Raw genomic sequence first — 21022 nt, 5'->3', positions numbered from 1 at the left:
TTTAGGGGATAGGTAAAAATTAAATCCGATGGGTCATTTCATAAGTTGTAACTTGTAGATACGCTTTTTGCATTACTAGTTATTAAACCTTAATTTTTTTCATAATCTCGATTGTTGGATTCAATCCTCCCGAATGTATGTAACCCAGTGATTCTTCATCCACTGAATAGAGATCTCTGGTGGGTCTGTCTGAAATCATCTGCTGCTGTTGTGTCAAAACCAAACTCCACCACTTCTAATTGAAACGAATTTATTAATTAAAGATATTGGCAGTGTTTTTTTTTTTAAAAAAAAACCTTGTGGAAATAATTTATATCTTCGTTCATGTGTAATTACATTGCACTTGCATTGAATTCGTTCAGATTTAATATGCATAGCTGTCAAATCGCTATAGTGTATAATGAAATATTTCAATTATTAACCGGAGAGGTATTAGCATCACAACCTAGTCATGTTTAAAAAAATCGATTGATGTTTCTTGAAGATTATTTATTTTATACAAAATTAATATTATCCACGCTTTAGATAAACAATAGGAATTTATGAAAAGAGAAACACAAGACCTCTCCTCTTTTCATTATATGCGACAGGGAGAACGAATTCTTTGTTCTCACCGACAGACCTTTTCCAATAGAAGTCTTTGTACTTCGGAGTAGCACACTTGGTCGAACTTTTTCATTACACAGCTGATCTATTTCAGTAAATGATTCTTTAGACGCATCGGTGATGATTACATTGAAACGAAAATCCAATCCAGGTACTTCTCCGTACATTTTTTTTTATTTTTTATAGCGACTGGTTTTCGTTTCAGGAACTGTCAGAATTATTTATCACTCAAAGTGAAAAAATGAAACAATCCATTACTTGTAGAATTTTATCGAATATCAAGCAGCTCGTTATACGTGTTTTTTTTTTTTTTTTTTTAAGGTGAGGTAGTACATTATCAGGGCAAGAAAGAAAAGAAATTACTCTGGAACCCTTTCTTTTATAAAAAAAAAAGCCACCAGATTATAATTTTAATAATATCTGCAAACTTCGCTATGGAACATTTTTGATAATAAATTAATTATTTTACATACATGAGATGTTTTCAGTTTAAATAAGAGTGGAGTTAAAGCATTGGGGACCTGTTGGTGTTTTATAAAGATAGCCTAGCAACCAGGAGAGGCTATTCTTGTATTGTTATCTTTTCGATGTATTTTTGCTAAAACATCTATCTCTTTAATTATTTCTTTCTTTCTTTTTTTTTTAAATTACTTTTTTCATACAAATGAGAAATAAAAATGAGTATTATGCGAATCCATTTAATGAAATAGAGGATGGTCATATTCAGTTCTCATTTATTAATATCATTCAGCTATTTTTATTAGCTGAACGGTGCAAAACTATAATAAAAGAAAGTATTCTCTGGCTTAACACAATGTAATGAAACTAAGCCCAAATAGCAAAACTTTTTCTAGTCTAGTTGCTATTTTGGGCTTAAAGTGGGCTATTTTGTAACTAAATAAAATAAAATATGTAATGTGGGGTGCGGATAAGTCAGAAACGCTTTATAATGATTATTTCTAATCAATTCATGGCTTCAGCCTGGAGTTCATCGAAACTCTTATGCCCTCTAACAATTACGGAGTATGCGATGTATGCGAGATAGCCCTTATCCTTATAAGGACTGGCTTAAAGGGGCGAAGCAAAAATATTTTTCATCTTCCCCGTTATCTGTAGAGGACAGTGTAGAGATAAGGTGTTATTGAGCTATTAAAGCTCTGATCATGGCAGGAGGGCAACAGCAATAGCCGAACCTCAGTTAGAACTTCATTGGCTACAGCATTGCCATCCATTACCTTCCAAGGGTATTATTAATCACCGCATCTCACGGGCGATTAATTCCAATCATCCATACTCAACCATGCGAGATAGCAAAGTTACTTCTGTTCTTTCGTATTTTCATTATGAGCAATATTAGTTGGTTGCTAAAGTTTATTTAGTTGATTTGCTGATCAGTACAGAGTAGCTGCATAATGTTTTTATTAATAAATATCATATTACTTACTTTAAGTATTTTTAAAATTAAATATTTTTAAGGTTAACAACAATAAAGTTGCATATATTTCTTTAAGCTAGGATAAGTTATATAATCAATTTCGAACTTGCCATATAATTATTACAAAACTCGAAAATTCGATTACCTGAATTACTAACACACAAATAATTACTACAATTTCACAAGCTGGATCCTGTATGATCCGTCACACACTTGTAACCGGGTGAAACAGATTTCTATTAATAGATCCTCCCCAGACCAGAGCATAATCTTAGCTTCTGGTAGCGACGCACGTGTGCAATCGATATACGACGTAAAAGAAATCACCGGAAATATCAATCTACTCTAATAACTACAAACAATATCTGTTAGTACCACCAGGTAGCTCGTTCGTTTATTTCTTTATGAAAGGAAGCTCCAATTTCGCTTTCTAGTACTGCGTGTTATAAAGAAGTACTCAAGCTAACACACAAACAATAACTGAAGTCCGGGGTTCAATATATTAACTGCAAGGGCATCAAGATTGGAGAGCGAAAGTAACATCTAATAGGGTGATATTGGCAAGGCACTCCTCTCACGAGTGGAATAGGTCCGATTCGAGAGTTCCAACGGGAAGGGGTGAAGAGAAAAGAAAGAAAATTATTTAATGTTTCCTTTATCGAATTTTTGTGTTTTTTAAATACAACTTCATTAATAATTGGAAAATAGCCTGTGACATTCATAATTATCCTGAGTCAAGTACGAATCTGCAGTTTAATTAATTATTTATTTTTTCCACAAGAGCAACGTTGCTTTATATTTTCTATTTTGGTATCTACGCGAATGTAACGTTTCGTTGTGATATAAATAAAATTTTTATTTTTAGCCCGCGTCACTCTTTCTTCATAGACAGTATTTCACTCTTACACCTGGACTAGATGGGGAAAACGTTACAGAAGAACGTGACAGGATTGTTTAAAAAAGTAAACATTAATTCCAGATATCTGTCGATTATTTCCCAAATTTAAATACTCTTCATGAATATCGAATGGTTATTCATATATTTACTAATAATTAATACGAAAAAAAATTGTTATAAACAAGGCGTGTTTGACTTGTTTTAAGAAGTTGAAGCTTTGGTGCATTTATCTCTAGAATGAAACACAAATTCAATATAAGAAAAGTTGCAATTGGTTATCATTATATTGAAGCAGCTATGACTATGGGGACTGCTTGCATGTGTTCATCCCCTGGTTTATATTGAGGGAAGTCAAAATCTCAAACCGGCACTCATCAATCCCTTCCCTCTTAAAAGAGAATGATGAAAATGCCCTTCATCATCCACTTTTGAGATCGTCACAGCATAAGTTGCAAAATGAAGACGAAAATAACAAACTCAATAATGAAATATTGAATTTAATATATGTAGATTAATACGGACAATTTAATAAAGTATAATTAATGTAAATGAATGTTTGAATATATGAGAGGACAATAGTTGGGGACAAAATAGCCATTGTAATTTTACATTAATATTAGTCCTCATTCATCTTCTCACATGGAAAAGATGAGGACCAAAAGGTGTTAACAAGCTAAGGAAGTTAAATGTGCAGGCCAGAGAATCTTTGCTTCTGGCGGTGTTGAGGTTTATAGCTATAAAATTTTATCTGCAAAATATAAATGTTCAGCGTACTTTGGAATATTCTGAATAGACAGAACTGTGTGTGTGTGTGTGTGTGTGTGTGTGTGTGTGTGTGTGTGTGTGTGTGTGTGTGTGTGTGTGTGTGTGTAAACGAGGATTGTCCTGAGATTGTTCGATTCGTCTGAACAAAGCAAGCCTTAGAGCAGAACCCGTCATGTTGATAAATGGGCATTCTTAATAGTCTCCTAGTCGGTAATAAGAATTATTTTAGGCATACGTTTCAACAGTACAGAAAATATTGAAATGGGAAACAAAAAGAAGAGCGAGAAAATTAAAACAAAGTATTCAACTCCATTTATTATAAAGTGAAAGGGCAGGCACTCATCAATCCCTTCCCTCTTAAAAGAGAATGATGAAAATTTGTTGTAACGGAAAATTTTACAAAATCAGCAAAGAGAAAAATAGATCGCGTGATCCCACTATTTCTCTTGTTACCAAAAGACTGCACACCCGTAAATTATTTTGAAATGTGTAGTTGAGATTTCTGCTTGCATGGATAAATGTAAAGAGATTTTTCTTCTTCATTTATGCGATTTGTTTGATTTTCATACTAAACTCCAAGCTAATAGTAAATTCTTCAGTATCTCTGTTGTGTGCGTGCGCGCGCGGAGGCGTGCATGGTTTGATGTAATTGATACAATGAATGTTTGGACAATTAGTTTACAACTAAAAGGTTGGTTGACTGATGATAAATGTACAACATTAAAAAAATGCTTTATTCTGTAAGGTAGGCAATTGAGAATATTCCTCCTCTTCTGGTCCTTTTTGGCGAGAGAGAAATTAATAGATGAATTTTACAAAAGTGAATGTTTTTCATTCTCTGTTTATAATAAAATTACTTCTGTCTGGCGAGGGAAATAGTCTGGCATAATGCTTCTACGTAAGCATGGAAACAACTGGTTCTGCTTTGATGCGGAAGATGAATGTATGTTTCCTTTCGAATGGGCGAATTGATGTGGCAGTAGTGCAATGGACGTTATTACTTAAATGTCCTGCAGTCTAGTCCACCTCGCCCCAGAAATAGTCTTCGGAATTAGGGGGATAACACAATGAAGCATCAAATTTGATAATAAAAATTAAATTTTGATTTTTTTGTATGTTTAGCGATACATCTCTTAATGTTGGGCAAGTAAAAATATATACATACAACTCTCACCATTGTAGAACTCTTTCTGTTTCTTTTTAGATATCATTCCTACAACAAAAACCGGGGGGGGGGATACAAAAGTACGATTACGTATGTGGGTAAATAAGTCATGAAAATGAAAAATTAAAAGAAAGTTGCCATTGGACCACATGGTTGATGAGTCTTCTTCAAGAATTATTGCACCATCTCTTAAACTCATCATCCCTAAAAAAGGCATTAAGTTTCATCATCCAAGCTGAGCGCTATTTAATAACTAGCTTAGCAGTAAAATTGTCTGCTATTCTTCTATGAATAAATAATGATTGATTAAATTGTGTTGGCGAGAAAAAACGAGAATTGTATAATGAGATTACCTTCACTCGTCCTTGGGTCTGTGCAGGAGTAAAAACCAAAGTTTTCAGGAGATAAACGCTACCAGCCCACATTTCGATGTGACAGCGCAATCTCGGTTGAGATAAGTTTCCGGAGTCCCTGATGGTGTATTTGGAAGCCTTGTTTAATTTTGCTACAATTATGGCTAAAGCAAATAAGGTTATGGTGTTCATTATAGTATTACTAATGCAGTCTGAAACCGGCTAACTCCTGCAGTTGCAAAAATGTAATAAGGTTCATGTTCTGGAAGGGATTGGAACCTAGGTCTTTCAAACCGATGCGCCTGATTTGGAAGTCCCTCATTCACTCCCTCAACAGGTTTATACATTCTTCCGGCTATACCCCGGAAGTTCTACTAAATACTTCTAACAAACTGAGACATTTACATTAACTGTACTGTTGTCCGATAACTGTACTGTTGTCATATACAGTATGTGCTATGTTAAATGTCTGAAGTTCTTTATAAATTAATTCAGTTTATAATTCGCATCTTTTACAATTGTGCAACTAAAATGATATATTTAAGTGTATCTTTTTGAAAATATTTCATTAAATTCATCCAAAGAGAAGAAGTTCCTATGTAAACAGACAGATGAATAGACAGATAAAACCAATACATGCTTATCGATGATTGGTATTTGTCACCACTTTACGTAATAACTGGCTGGAAAGTAATAATAAAGATGCTCGTACAACAAATCAGGAAGAGAAGTCCCTATTTATGTTCGGGGTTGTCTTTAAAGGTGGGAAATGAATCTCATAATCACTGCTCTTCTTCCCTTTTTGCCCAGAAGAAGTTTACGCCTATAAAGATGAGTAGCGTTCTAATTGGCATTTTTAAAGAGTCATCACTGCTAACTGTACTACGGAGGAATTTTTATTACGAATTCTTTAGTTAGAAATTAAATTCTACTTGCCAAGAAGTTATCGACTGAAATATTTACACACTAGGCTAATTGACATCACATTTGCCTTAATATCCCATATTGCAACAGTATAATTCTAATAGGCATTAAAAGAATGACCACTGATAGACAGATTATAATTATAAGAATATATTTTATTAAGTAGAGTTTACTTTGTTATTAATAAAAAAACTTCATAACTGTTTTAAGCCCGAGTGCTTTAATAATAAGTTCATACACCTTTTTATTATTTTTATATGCAAACTATATGAATTCTGCATTAAGAAAGTACAGTATTTGCTGTTGGGAGGGTAACGGAAATGGTAATGCTGTATCCAGTGAAGTTTTAACTGATGCTGGGCTATTGCTGTTACCCTCCTACCGTGATCAGAGCTCATAACTCAAAAATAACTATCCTTACAATATCCTTTACAGATAACGGGGAACATCAAAAGCATTTTCGTTCGCCCATCTAGCCAAAAAAAAAAAAAAAAAAAGCACAGTACTTGCTACTTCCTCAGCCTGCTTCAGAGTCGTCGTTTGTAGTAACTTTTGCATTGCATTCTATTGGAACTTACGTATGGCACAGCTTCTACTAAAGTGGATTTCGGGATCCTTCGATGCGTGCTTGCACCAGAACAGCGTTTCTCAAAGTGTAAGACGCGAGAGAGAGAATATCATTAGTATATTTTTTTTTATTGTAGTTCTTACATTTTCAAGTGATGTTTAGGACATATTAAAAATCCTATTAATTAAAACAAATCCCTTTACATAATTCTTTTCATTTCAATATAATCGCAAATAAGTATTTTGTCACATTTCACATATCCCAACACGCGAGTGTACATAAAATCTACCACTGTGTAGCCAAGGTACGCTGAGAAATCCTAATCTTCCTCCGACTGAATTTTCCTGTGAAAAATATTAAATGTGTACGTTGTGTGCCAACTAATTTACGAAGATAACATTCAAATTACCATCTGCGGAATGGATTATGAATGTGGCTATTTCTCAGTTCGTATTCATGTGTTTCCTTGGCTCTGATTAAATCAGATTTTATTGAAATTTATTTGGTATAATAACGAAAATGTGTCCAGCCATCTGAATTTTTCTCAGATTATGTGTAAGGGAAACAAATTTGGTAAACATTTAGGAATTATATAAAGAAATAACTACAACTATGGCTAGATAGGATTATATGGAATTTAGGATACCTATTCCATTCAATTTTTGATTTCAAGTCAGATTATTTCCAGTAAGAAGATTAGACAAAAAAAATGTCTACAGTCAATGAATAGAAAAAGGCTGTGGGTTTAGGTTTTCAACTGCTGCGATAAAAAGTCACGATACAAGAATGTTTTTGGAAAGCATGTTCTTTTATGACTGTTTAATTTCCATATTCGGAACTTTCATATTTTTAATAGTTCCTCGTATTATGGAAATTGTAAAAAAGTAAAACATTCTTAGCTGACCTACGGTATATTGATGTACTAAAGGTCTACAACCGTTCTTGGGTGGGAGTTAGATAAACAATTCTCAAAACGATTCTCAAAAGCTTTATTGAGTTACTGAAGTTATTAATTTTGAAAAGTGGCATTCTAGAAGTTGGAATATGAAAGAGCAGCTAAGTTTCATAAAAAGCTGGTTTTCGATCAACTTCAGTAAAAAAAAAAAAAAAGATAAATAAAACAGAATTAAAAATGAAAACGAACATTCAGTTAAATTAAGCCCAGAAGATAAGATGGAATGAAAATGCCTTAAGATAATTCGAAATTTTGGAGTAACGAACTTTAGATGTCGGCATCTCATTACCGATTCTTACTCGATAGGTTTTCTTCCAATATAAATTTGAAACTCAGAATTAACATTACTAAGCAGTTATTTCGAATTCAGTTGTGGCCGATTTACGCTACGTAGGTATCAACACAACTCGCATGTGTGAGAGGCTGACATACGAATATTAAAAGCAATCATGAGATTTTATACTGGAAAGATTGATATTTGTTTCAATTTAAAATTAACTCACTGGGCTATTTTTAAAATGTACACTCAGTGTGGCCAAAATATTAGACACACTCCCAAATTTCCGCATTAAGTCGAGGAAATAAAAATAGTTTGACGTTTACTCGAGTCAGCTTATTGCTAAGTTTAACAATGAATACGCTCACAATTCATAGCTATACATGTCTAGAATTTTGGGTCTCTGCTTAAAGGCATTGGCCAACAGCGAAAGTTATCTACAACAATTCTATACTCGATAATTTTAAATTGTATAGTTACATATAGGGAAGAGCTGTGTGTGTGTGTGTGAAAGAGAGAGAGAGAGAGAGAGAGAGAGAGACGGGATTGACAGTAATGACGACCTCAAATCAATTAATTTTGTTCTTTTAAGCCGAAGTTGAGTCTCGCCCATCTCATACAGAATGAGACCCGTAATTCAAAACAGACCGAAAAACATACGCAACTAACTGCGAAACAATACGTGGAGCATGATTACAGTTATTTCGTTATTTAGTTTTTCCGATCGGCCCCTGCTTCCTTTTTTTTTTATCTCTGCATGATTAAATGTATTTATTGCTAGACTTATTTGAATTAAAAAAAAAAAAAAAAAGTGACTCCGTAGGAAAATGAAACCACAGTAGAGCTTGGTTAGTTGTGGCTTATCTTTACTTACAATCTTTCGAACAGCTAACTTCTTAGACGTTCTCCAAAGCATTTTTAATTAAAAGCCGCATTCCGAGTGCATTTTTTCCCTTTCTTTTCATTTCTTAAGAACTTCAGGAATTCTCCTGATAACCGTCTTACAATTACCGCTTTTCTCTGAGATATTTTAATAATTCATGGTGGCATTCTCTGATTGAAAGCTAAGCTAGAGCATGCGGATGGAGAGCACCGATTAAGTCATGCAATGAAAGAAGGAAAGAATTAAGTCCGACTGTAATCAGAATTTAAAATTTGGTCGCATCTAAGTAGTTAATTAGTTTGTTTTTTTTTAAATCATAACTGTCGAAGGAACTAATTTGCTTAATGTGAAATTAAAAAGTCATTGTTCTATAATTAGATTCTGACAAACGCATTTCTTCTGAACTCATCTGCTTAGTTTAATCACGAATCATTCAATGCTTGCTCATTCTCAAGCTTGAGGCATCGCTAAAAGTAAAACGACAGCCTTTGTCTCCCTTTAAGCTAAATCTAATGATGTTCGTCATTAATTTTAAACAATGCTTTTAACATACAGTTAACAAAATTTAAAAAAGAATTTTTAATGTATTTAAATTTTTTGAAACTGCACATATAGACACACACGATTTAGGTTTCTTGATTCTACAGTAAAAGCAAACAGTCATGGATTGGCGAGCGAAGCGCCCTCTAGTAGTAATCTTGGAATAACTACTATATTTACGACAATTATGCGTTAAGCAGAACTTCTAAAAATATCACGAACAATGCGATTTACATACCGAGAATCCGTGGAGAATTTACGGCAGGGCCTCATGATGTCTTTTGTTGGAAAGTCTGTATGCCAGTCATTAATATCTATTGATGCTGCTTCTATAAAGATTGGAAGAAAATAAGCAATTATGACGTCATTAAAACAAGTTTGCAGTAAAAAGATATTGATCGCAGATTTAATACGTCAGCCTGGAATAAATCATATTTGCAAATATGCTCGTATGGTAAGAGCAGAAAAATAAGTTTTACTCCCTCGTTATTTCTTTTGTGTTCTATAGAAGCTTAGATCCGAAATCACGAGAGACTTCTAGGCTGACAAACATAAAAATTTAAAAACATTGAATGAAGCGAAATTGGATAAAGTAGAGAATTGAAATCCCATTACATAAATACAAATTTTGCTATCTTGATTAAATTTCTGGAGCAAGCACGCACGCGCACACACACTTATTAATAAGAAAATTTGATTTTTCACCCCTCAAAATAGACAAACTAGAAAGAAAAATACAGCAAATAATATGTAAAGAATAAGATGGAATTTAATATTTCATTTTTTGTTCTTTAAAAAACAATAGTATTTTCAAAAAATTTGACAGATAAAATTAATTAGTCTAAAAACACCATTTCATTTTTATGACATATCTATAACAAAAGTTTCTTGAAAGAATCCGCAGTGTAGGTTTTCACGAATAAAAACATTTAATACGTAATAACTGATAAAATAAGTAATACGTAATAAAATAAGAAACGAAATATATAAAATAAGAAACGAAATATATAAAATAAGTAATACGTAATAAAATAAGAAACGAAATATATAAAATAAGTAATACGTAATAAAATAAGAAACGAAATATATAAAATAAGAAACGAAATATATAAAATAAGTAATACGTAATAAAATAAGAAACGAAATATAACGGAATGTTAACATGGTTGGAAAACAAACGAAGTACCGATGGAACAATTGGATTAGTTCAGAAGTTGGTATTTCTTATACAAATAAATATAAAATAAAACTATTAACGTTTCATACTTACAAAAAACAGACAAACTGTTACAAAGTATTTGGATATTTCGTTATTTAAAAACGAATCTGTTGTCTTTTTGTTGTAGATACATTTACTGCTTATGTGCCTCCACTTTATTCGTTTGCATTTGAACACTTTGTAATGAAGCTATTTTTAAGATTGAGCTACACGCCGAATTTAAATCCATGTTTATTGCAATTCTCAAGTTTAATTTAGTTACATTAACACTTTCCGAAAAATGCTTATCGTAATTTAATCAAATTTATGCTAACAATTCTAGTATTGCGAGCAGAGAACAGTAATTATCCACTTCGCATTCCATCAGCTGGAGATAAAAATGATAACGCCTTTGAAATTATTTCCTATAATCTAGTTGTTGAAATAATTAAAATAATCGTTTAGATTCCCGTAATCTGCTTAATTAATACAGACACTGAATAGAAGAATCTAAATAAATTGCCACCATTATTTGAAACGGAATGATAATAAATGTCTGTATACAATCTTTATTAAATTCAGGGGACTAGTGGCGCACTCTGTTATGTTAATACTAGAGATGACACATTGCTCAGCTTGGTGGCCAGGTAGAAAAGTCAGATTTAAAGAAGACCCACAAATTACAATTCCCCTTATTCTCAAATACTGATTGTAATTGACTAACCATCTCGTGGTAAAATCGCGTGTCCTCTCTCACCAATCTGAGATAACATTGGAACTTCATTATGATATTCTGCGATGTAATCACTAATTCTATTTATATCGTTTTTGATATAATTCTTTATATCAAACACGATATAAAGGGTTCAAAGGTGAATAATTACAAACAGTTCAAAACCAAGGTATGCTGATTACGAACACAAATTGACTGAATTACAGTTCGCCAGATAGACAGACAGCAGTAAAATGGGGTGGGGTAGGTGGTATCAAGGAGTTTATAGGAGGGGAGACTGTTTTTCAATGCATGGTAGGAGATATGAACGAGAAGTCGCTCATGGAGGTGCAATAAAAGTTGTCGACACTAGAGTAAGGAGCAGATTTCTCATTGCATGTGAAATATGTTGCTGAGAGAGTGCATCAGTGATTGAGTTAAGAGATGAACGACAGGCATCGTGTAAACTAGAGGGATCATCCCCTGAAAGCTATTATTACTTCTTATAAGGATTACTTCTTTAATCCACAAAACATGCAAACCGATAAAAAGAACACTCACGGCTATCAGACAAACCAGCCTCGTATAATTCGGCCTTATCCGACTTGGATGCAGTTTTCTTCAGTAAGGAAATAGACCATCTAAAATCTTTTACTTCAGAGATTAAAATAAATATTTCAAAAAAAAATGTTAAAAACCAGATTTCATATCATCTGAGTATACGATGACATTTTCTCGGAACGGTAGCACTAGATGAGACCAAGCAGCTTCGATCGATGAAAGAAAAAAAAATGGCTTCCATACCGTTTAACTAGCATGCATGATAGGAAATAAAAGAAGTAGAATGAATAATGTTAGTTTTCTAATACATCGAAAGAAATATGATTCTCTGACAAGTTGTATAGGATGTGTATTTTATTTGTTATTGAGTGCTTTGTATGAGGTCATTTATTTCAAGAATTAAACAAAAAATGAATAAGAGCCATAGATAAAAGCGAAGTCAGAAAAAGACAGAGAATCATGGAACAAATCTGTTTCTAATTTAGAACATGATTTATATAAAATAAGACCCAATGCATATAAAATTTTGAAACACTTAAATGCAGATACCAAAGAAAACATAAAATTAAAAACGCTGAATTGAAATTAAAAGAATTTCTAAATTACTACACAGAATTGTGGACAGACAAATAATTTAAAAAAGACAATTGGCAAACAATTAACGAAAATGAAAAGGAAATAACTAAAGAAGAATTAGAAATCAGCCTGAAAGAAACAAGAAACGGAAAATCACCTGGAGAAGATAAACTAGGTTCAGAACTATATAAATATGCAGGAACTAGATTCAAAGAAAGACTCTTATTATTTTTAAATAAAATTTATTCAACTGGTATCCCCCCCCAATAGAATGGAAAAAAGCAATTGTGATTCCTATCTTTAAAAAAAGGTAACAGAGATGACCCTAAAAACTATAGAGGTATCAGTATACTAAATTCTTGTTACAAAATATATAGCAGAATCTTAAATAGCAAACTAATGAAATATTCCGAAAACTTTATTTTAGAAGTACAGAATGGATTTAGAAAAGGACGATCATGTATAGACTCGGCCTTTTGCCTAAAATTAATAATAGAGAAAAGAAGGGAATACAATTTAGAAACACATATTGCATTTATTATGGATTTTGAAAAAGCATTTGACAAAGTTAAAAGAAACATATTATTTAACATATTAAAAGAAAGACAAATACCAAATAATATCCTAAAAGCTATCACAAGTATATATGAAAATAATCAAATACAAATAAGATTAAATCACGAGCTATCATATACGAGAGAGATATACCAAGGAGTCCGACAGGGATGTCCCCTTTCAGCAACACTTTTTAATATTTATCTAAATGAAATAATAATAAAATGGAATAAAAATTTACATCAAGGAATTAAACTTTCTCCTACAGTAAACTTAAGCACTCTCCTTTTTTCCGACGACCAAATAATAATTACAAATTCTGAAGATAACTTACAGAAAGCTATTTTAGATCTAAATGAGATACCCAAAGATTATGGTATGATAATATGAACAGAAAAATCAAAAACTATGGCCTTTAAAGGACAAGATCCAGCAAGAACAAAAATAGTAATAGATAACAAGATCTTAGAACAGGTGAATTCATTTAATTAGCTAGGATGTATGATCACATATGAAAATGAAAGACAGATAAACGTAAAAATTGTAAAATATTTAAAAATAACAGGTGTAATTAATTCTATATTTAAACCAAACCTAGTTCAAAAACAAACCAGACTAAAAGTATACAATACATTAGCCCTACAAGTCTTAATGTATGGAGGCGAAATCTGGGCAATAAAACAAAAAGACAAACAAAGATTAATAACAGCAGAAATGAAGTTTATGAGAAAAACTGCAAACTATATCTTATTTGATCACAAAAGAAACGAAGAAATTATGAAAGAAATAAACCAAGAACCCAGTAATAGAAAAAATTAAAAAATATAAATGGATGGAACACGTTCAAAGAATGAAAACAGAAAGATTACCAAAACAAGCCTTAAAGTACAAGCCATTAGGAAAAAGAAAACCAGGGCGTCCTTTTAAGAGATCCAACAATGACTTATAAGGCTGGAACAGGCCACTCTAGGCCTAAATCATTGATAGGCATGATGATGATGAAAAAAAAAAAAAAATGCGGAGTTTTCCCCTAGGGAAAGAACTGGTACTTGCCTACGACTGGTGGAACGTTAGAAAAATTACTATTCTAATTACTAATCATTTTAATGTATTCCAATTACTAATACTTTTTCGTTAGCAGTACTAGTAAGTTTGAAAATTCAACACAGAGTACAAAAAACGACAGTTCTTGGATCTCCCTCATCCTTCAAGGTAGGAGGGGGTTAGTACAGTTCCGGTTAATAGTTGAGATTATCGAAATTTTCTATTTATCGTGTTGGGATTCTCTTTTTTTCCCCTTTTTTTAAAATTTTTGTTTTCAATCTTCCATTTTAAATCTTCTTCCTCTTTTTTTTTTTTAACAAGTGAAATCTGTTACCGATTTCATTCTTTATTTGTAGAGAAGTAGATCTTCACACTGTATCGCTGCAAGTAGTATGGGATGCAATTTCAACTGCTGAACACTCGCTTCAATAGCATAAGGTCAACTGTTAGCAACGGAGGAATAGAACATTTTTTCTATCCGATAGTTCTTTTTTTTTTTTTTCATTGAAGGAGAAAAATCAAATAAGTTCAATCGCGTGCTTCAATTGCCGAATTACTAAAACATTCCAGTGTTATATTAGACAGATAAGATTCATTTTAATGAGTACATCAAAAGGACGCAAATAAATCTCCACCTTCTGATACATGAAATTTGATAAAACTGCCTGAATTTGGCATCATTTTATTTACGTAGTAATAACGCGCAAATTTTTCCCTTTTACTATGATCCCTTTCTCTCTCAATATAGTTCTTAATCACTGGTATGATTAAGAATGATATGGAAGGGATGGGCTGTAGTGCAACAAGTCAAGACAGCATTACGGACATACTTTTGGTTGCTGATCAAATTTTTTTTTTTAATTCGCAATTTTTTTTATCTTTCTGTTCGTGTTTTGATTATATTCATCCATGTATGAAGAGCAATTTCCGTAACTTCTATTCAACAAATGGATTTTATAGGAATTGAATCATTCAAGTTTGTTAAAATGTTACCTTATCGAAAATTCTTCAGTTCTTTCTCCCCCCCCCCCCCCCCCGATAATGGAGAATTAACTTCATCGAGTTACACGTAACAACAGCACACCTACATTGTCTACATAAATTCTTCGCAGTTATATTGAAACAAAATTGTCGTTACTTAATATACCTTAACAGAAACATTCCCTAATGATCATAATTGCAGCAATCGCTCGATTAGTGGGTCTAATGCGTTCTTTAAAACAGGCGCATTAATCGAAAACGCACTAATCGAATATAATAACCTATGGGAAAATGTATAATTCGTTCCTCAAATTTCTCTTTTGACCCTTCATTTTTTTAAATAAAAGAATTAAGGTATGTCTCAGGGCCTAGTTAAAGGAAAACCATGAAGCTGAATGACAATAAAACATATTCAGAATATAAATTTTATTATTCTACTTCTTAACAAAGAATTGAGCTAACGTAGTTTGGCGGGCATTTTGTTTCTTCTTTTCATACAATCGATGGTATGGCCCTATTGCCTCTTCTACTCTTCTGCAAATTTTACTACTTCTCTCTTCATCAGGGTCAGCCTCGAAGCATTGCTGCTTAAAAACTTCGATTGTACGAAAAATATTTTCAAATTGTTTCTGTGAAATCTCTTTTGGCTGACTATCAGTGGTTCAATTTTCTTCATATTCTTCGGGATCTTCCCGCTGTGAATCTAAATTTAGCAGGTCGGAATCACTCAATTCTTCAAATGAGATTTAATTAACTCTTGGACGTTATCATTGAAGGGGAGAAAGAAATGAAGGAGGTACGAATTGGTCGCCAACACGCGAAATCACGTGCTTTATAGATAAAATGTCCCAACTTTTATACAAGCAAAATAGTTACCACTTTAAAAACTACAGTGATCATAAAAGAGAAATTAATTTTCCGACGTATAATAATAAATAACACATCCCAGAAGACGGATTGATTACCTTATTATCGGAATGGATTCTCCTTTTTGTGACATGTGCAGAAGTGTCCAAGGATGTAGAATCTGTGAGCATACTGTAGCAGACGACATAAATTTTGGCGGTAAAAATTTGGAACATGGTATACATAGTGTACATGGAAGTAGTGTAGTATGCCATTAAAAATAACTTTGTAAAATGTTTTAAATCGGTAACTAAATGATTTCATTCTGGTGAGTGATTTTTTAAAATAGTTAGCCATAAAAATGTATAGATAGAAAATATTTTAAATCTGTAACATTTATTTTTAAGATGTATATCGGCGCACTAATCGAATTTGGTATCGAAAAAAATGACGCATTAATCGAGGGATTACTGTAGTTATTTCATCTCTTAACTGAATATATTTAATGGTGACTCCACACCACAAATTTGTAAACAGAAAGTTGTGAATGATTCCACTTTTTCTGCTAATAAGCAGCATCTAAATACAGACACGTACCATGGACATGCCAATAATTTACCTGCTATAAGAACAAACTTTATCCTTTCAGTAAGAAGTGATTAATTTCCTGCATTCGTTCAATTATATTGAAGCGTTAGTTTGCAATGTATATAGTTGTGAAATTCTTCAAGGCAGGCCTTGCTTAAAATTTGTAGTTATTAAAAATGTCGAAATGTTAAAAAGATACATTTAATAGCAGCAGATGTGGAAGTTACGAAGTTTCACGCATCTTATGTTTTAAATCAATATCTTCGTTTTTGTTTATATCAACCCCACCACTAAAAGATCGTTTATTTTCATACATATATATTGAGGATGTTCTACATAGAGTTAAATAATCCAATAATCTGCTCTGAAGACAAGCTCCTTCAGGGCTTTAAAACGAGTAAACATATCCACTAGTCATGAACATTACATTTTAAGATTTTAAATAATCTGGTAAAAAAACCCACTCCAGTAACATGAAAAAAAAGCAAAAAAAAGGTTTTGCATTAGCTTTTAAGAATATTTGAGTTCTTTTTATTTAAAATATTAGTACTAGTTATGTATAATTTTAAAAAAGATTATATTTTAAAATTACAAGAAACATTCTTCATTACTAAGAAAATAATAATACACCATTAATTATAAAAAATAATCTAAAATAAATAAATAAATTATGACATATTGTTATGGGAGGGATTGATTCATTCAATCCAATATCCTTGGAGGGTAATGGATGGCATTGCTGTAGCCAATGAAGCTACAACTGAGGCTCGGCTATTGCTGTTACCCTCCTGCCATGATCAGAGCTTTAATAGCTCAATAACACCTTATCCCTACACTGCCCGCTATAGATAACGGAGAAGATGAAAAGCATTCTTGCTTCGCCCCTTTAAGCCAGTCCTTTATAAGGACTATTGTTAATTTGCCGTTGAGAAATGCAAATGGCTAACAGTGCTTTATTTGTTTGGTTTAATGGCCTTCGGATGTTCTTGGATACTTGTGATCTGATAGATGTTCTTGGATACTTGTGATGCGATAGATATATTTATATATTATATAAATATCGCATTACTGGAATTAATGCGAGCGATTGCCTGCTGTGGACAAGTATAATTAGCTCATCATAGGAAAGCAGAGCTTCGTATAATAATAAATCACTGAACTGATGCGCCTTGCTTAAGTTTTTCAAGTTTCAATGCAAGCTGATCGAAATCCTTGCAAAGTAATAGGGATATGTGCAGATTTACATTCATCTAATCCCTAAGATGGCATGCATGGAATTGATTTAGTTCCCAATACGCACCGAATTGTAAACAACGCAAATATGACAAACTATCAAAGATTATTACATGGGAACAAATAAATCATTATTTAAATAAAAGACGTAAATCAGATCAGCGAATATCAAGATTAGATTTCATTAATTTTGATACCATAGATGCAGATGATGAATTGAGCTGTACAGCCCAGTGCATCTTCCGATCAGGATGAGTAGTTTCAATGCAAATAAACCTTCAACTCGCCCTCATCCCTCCCCCATTCCAAACATGTTCAATGAAGCAGCTGAATTGTGTTCAGTAAAAAACTAAACGCCAATTGAAAGTTATAAAATGATTGAAAAAGTAGTTTGTTTAATTCGATGACGGAACTCGGTCGCTTTCGCCGATATTGTTCGATGGGAAAGATCTGGGTTTGAATCTCCTCTAGAACACGAAAAAAAATCAGATTTTCGTAGGAATGAGAATAATCTGGACTCACGATGAGGCGGAAGGTTTTTTTCTTCCACACAGAAGGAACGTGCAGTTAAAAGACATAATAATCCAATGGCCTCGTAGTCCTAATTAATAAATCCAACAGCTTGTCATTGATCTAATGCACACTACTAGATCAATTTTTTTTGCCTATTATAAAGGAGAATGATGGAGACAACGAATAGAAATTGTCAAAAAGTTTTTCTTTTTGACAATTTAGCGGAGAGAACATTATTACAATAAAGATCGAGACTGTCGGTATATGAGTTAAGATTTATAAACACAATGGGAAGTGTGAAAGCTATTCTAAAGGGTAGATACTTCTTCAAGTTGACTGTATTCTACGTGGATTTAATAGAACTGTTTGAAAATAATACTAATCACAAGCATTCGTTTTGATAGATCAGACCATTTTTGAGTTGGTGATGATGGCAAGATTTTTTCGTCGGAAACTTAGAATCCTGCAAAATCTGTTTAATCTCTTCAATTAACAAGTATAATCTACTTGCACTATAATGGATGTTCTTTAGTTGAGCCTCAACGAAAACAACTGGGTTTGAATCCTGTCTAGGACGCGAACAAGCTGTTTAAGAGAGTTGAGTTACCGTTCTGCATATCGAAGTGGAAGCAATTTTCCTCCAGCATATTTTTTTTCCCATCAGCAATGAGGCAAACCAATCAGGAGAACAAAGCCAATTTACACCAATAAATATGCGCATGAGTTTGACCATCTTATTATGAAATTATGGTGGCTTAGGCTATAAAAACCTGTAAGTAGCAAGGATTATTATTATAATCTTAGTGGCTGCGGGTCGACATTCAAAACATCCTAACCCTTCATTAGATGTTTTTCCTCTGCAATTCCCGCATATTCTCAAATACTGATTATAACTGGTTCATGATCTCTCTCTCTCTCACCAACTTGAGACAGCATAGGAACCTCATTTATCAAATTCTGCGATGTAATCACTAAGTCCAAAACACACGGATCCTCGTGTTTCATTCCTATTTTTTTTTTTTTTTGCTGCTATGGACAGATGTGGTCTTTTGTTTAAGGAGGGGAGAACTGAAACGCAAAGAACAGATCAAAGGCGAGTAATTACAATCAGTTTAATATCTAAGTATGCTAATTACGAGAATAAATTGACTGGATTACAGGCTGTCAGACAGCAGGAAAATGTGGTGGGGGGGGGAGTGGCAGCAAAGATGAAGTGCAATAAAAGTTGTCAACAGGGAAGTAAGGAGCAGATTTCTCAATGCGAGAGAAATATGTTGCTGGGAGAGTGCATCAGTGATTGAGTTAAGGGATGAACGACAGGCATCTTGTGAACCAGAGGAGGTCATCCCCTAAAAGCTGTTATTTTTAGGTATTAAGAGCAAAGACTTTGTGATGGAAATATGCTGCTGATATTACACATAGATGGAATCTTACACGATAACTCCTGAACTCTATCGTTAGCTAAGTATCGACAATGCCTGTCGGTTGGACCGGTCTCAGAGCGAAAGGATTATTTCTTTAATCCACAAAACAGTCAAACCGACAAAAAAGAACACTCGTGGTATCATACAAACTACCTTCATGGCATATGCTTCGGCCTAATCCGACTTAGACGCATTGTTTCTTCAGTAAGGAAATAGCCCATCTAAAATCGTTAAAACTTCGGAGATTAAAATCAATATTTCAAAAAACTTTTTACAAATCCAAAGATTTCATAACGTCTTAGTTACACGGTCACATTTTCTTAGAACGGTACCACTAGAGCATAGGTTGCCAAACTTTTTCAGGTCACCGCCCACTTTGCAAGACATAAATTTTGTAACGTCCCCCATTATAACAGTTTGAATAAAACCATATTTCAAATATTTGAGACTGAATAAAACCATATTTCAAATACTCAATACTGTACAGTCGACATTTCTTCTTATATTCAGACATAATGAAGTAATAAAATTTGCACAAATATTCACAAAATAAAAGATTTAATTTACACTTTGTATGACTCCACTTATCACACTTTCGACTGATGATTGTTGGCAAAGCACACAAAAAATAATGAAACTTATTCCTAAACCACTGGTATTTATAGATTTGAAATCTAGCTCGAATCGACTTGCATGCATTGACTTGTTTGCGATACCATCGTACTCGTGCTTTGAACAAGTCACTGCAAGCACCCATATTCCTGTCAAAACATGCTGAATTGAGTGAATTACCTACGTAATAGTTGACCGACATACTACTAGTTAAGGCTCGTCTGCTGCGTGGATAGACTTAAGCCTGTATGGCACGATCAATTTTTACAATAGCAAAAAATGAATACATTTTGTAAGTATATAAAAAATAGAGTTAAAATATCCTGTATGACATGTTCAATTTTTTATTTTGCACGCAAGCGCATTTTGTTCGTCCGACCACGACATTGTCCGAATAATTATAAATAATAATTAATAAATAAAATAATTACACAAGATATAAACAACAAACCTACAAAACATAACCACAGAAAACAGTATAATAAGTTTCGAACAATATTTGCTTTGTTTTTTCCCCTCTAGTTATCAATATAAGTTAGTACTAACTAGGCTAACTAAAATTTACGATTTTATTTCATTCTTGCCATTACTATTTTTACCCGTAATATTACATTATATAAAATTGGGTTTATTTTTGTACAAATCAATTAGAAAAGTGGTTTTATATATTATATATACATTTTGAAATGAAATATAACGAATATATTTGCTACTGTAAACATAACCTATTATACACACATATATACATGCTCTATTTTCTCATTGACATAGAAAATTGACATCTATTTCTATCTGACATGGTAAATTTTC

The sequence above is a fragment of the Typopeltis vanoorti genome, chromosome 2 (assembly GCF_054136105.1).
Source record: "Typopeltis vanoorti isolate ZY-2024b chromosome 2, IOZ_Tvanoo_1.0, whole genome shotgun sequence".
Classification (NCBI taxonomy): domain Eukaryota; kingdom Metazoa; phylum Arthropoda; class Arachnida; order Uropygi; family Thelyphonidae; genus Typopeltis; species Typopeltis vanoorti.
The sequence above is the reverse complement of the archived record's forward strand: the minus strand, read 5'-3'. Positions refer to the sequence as shown.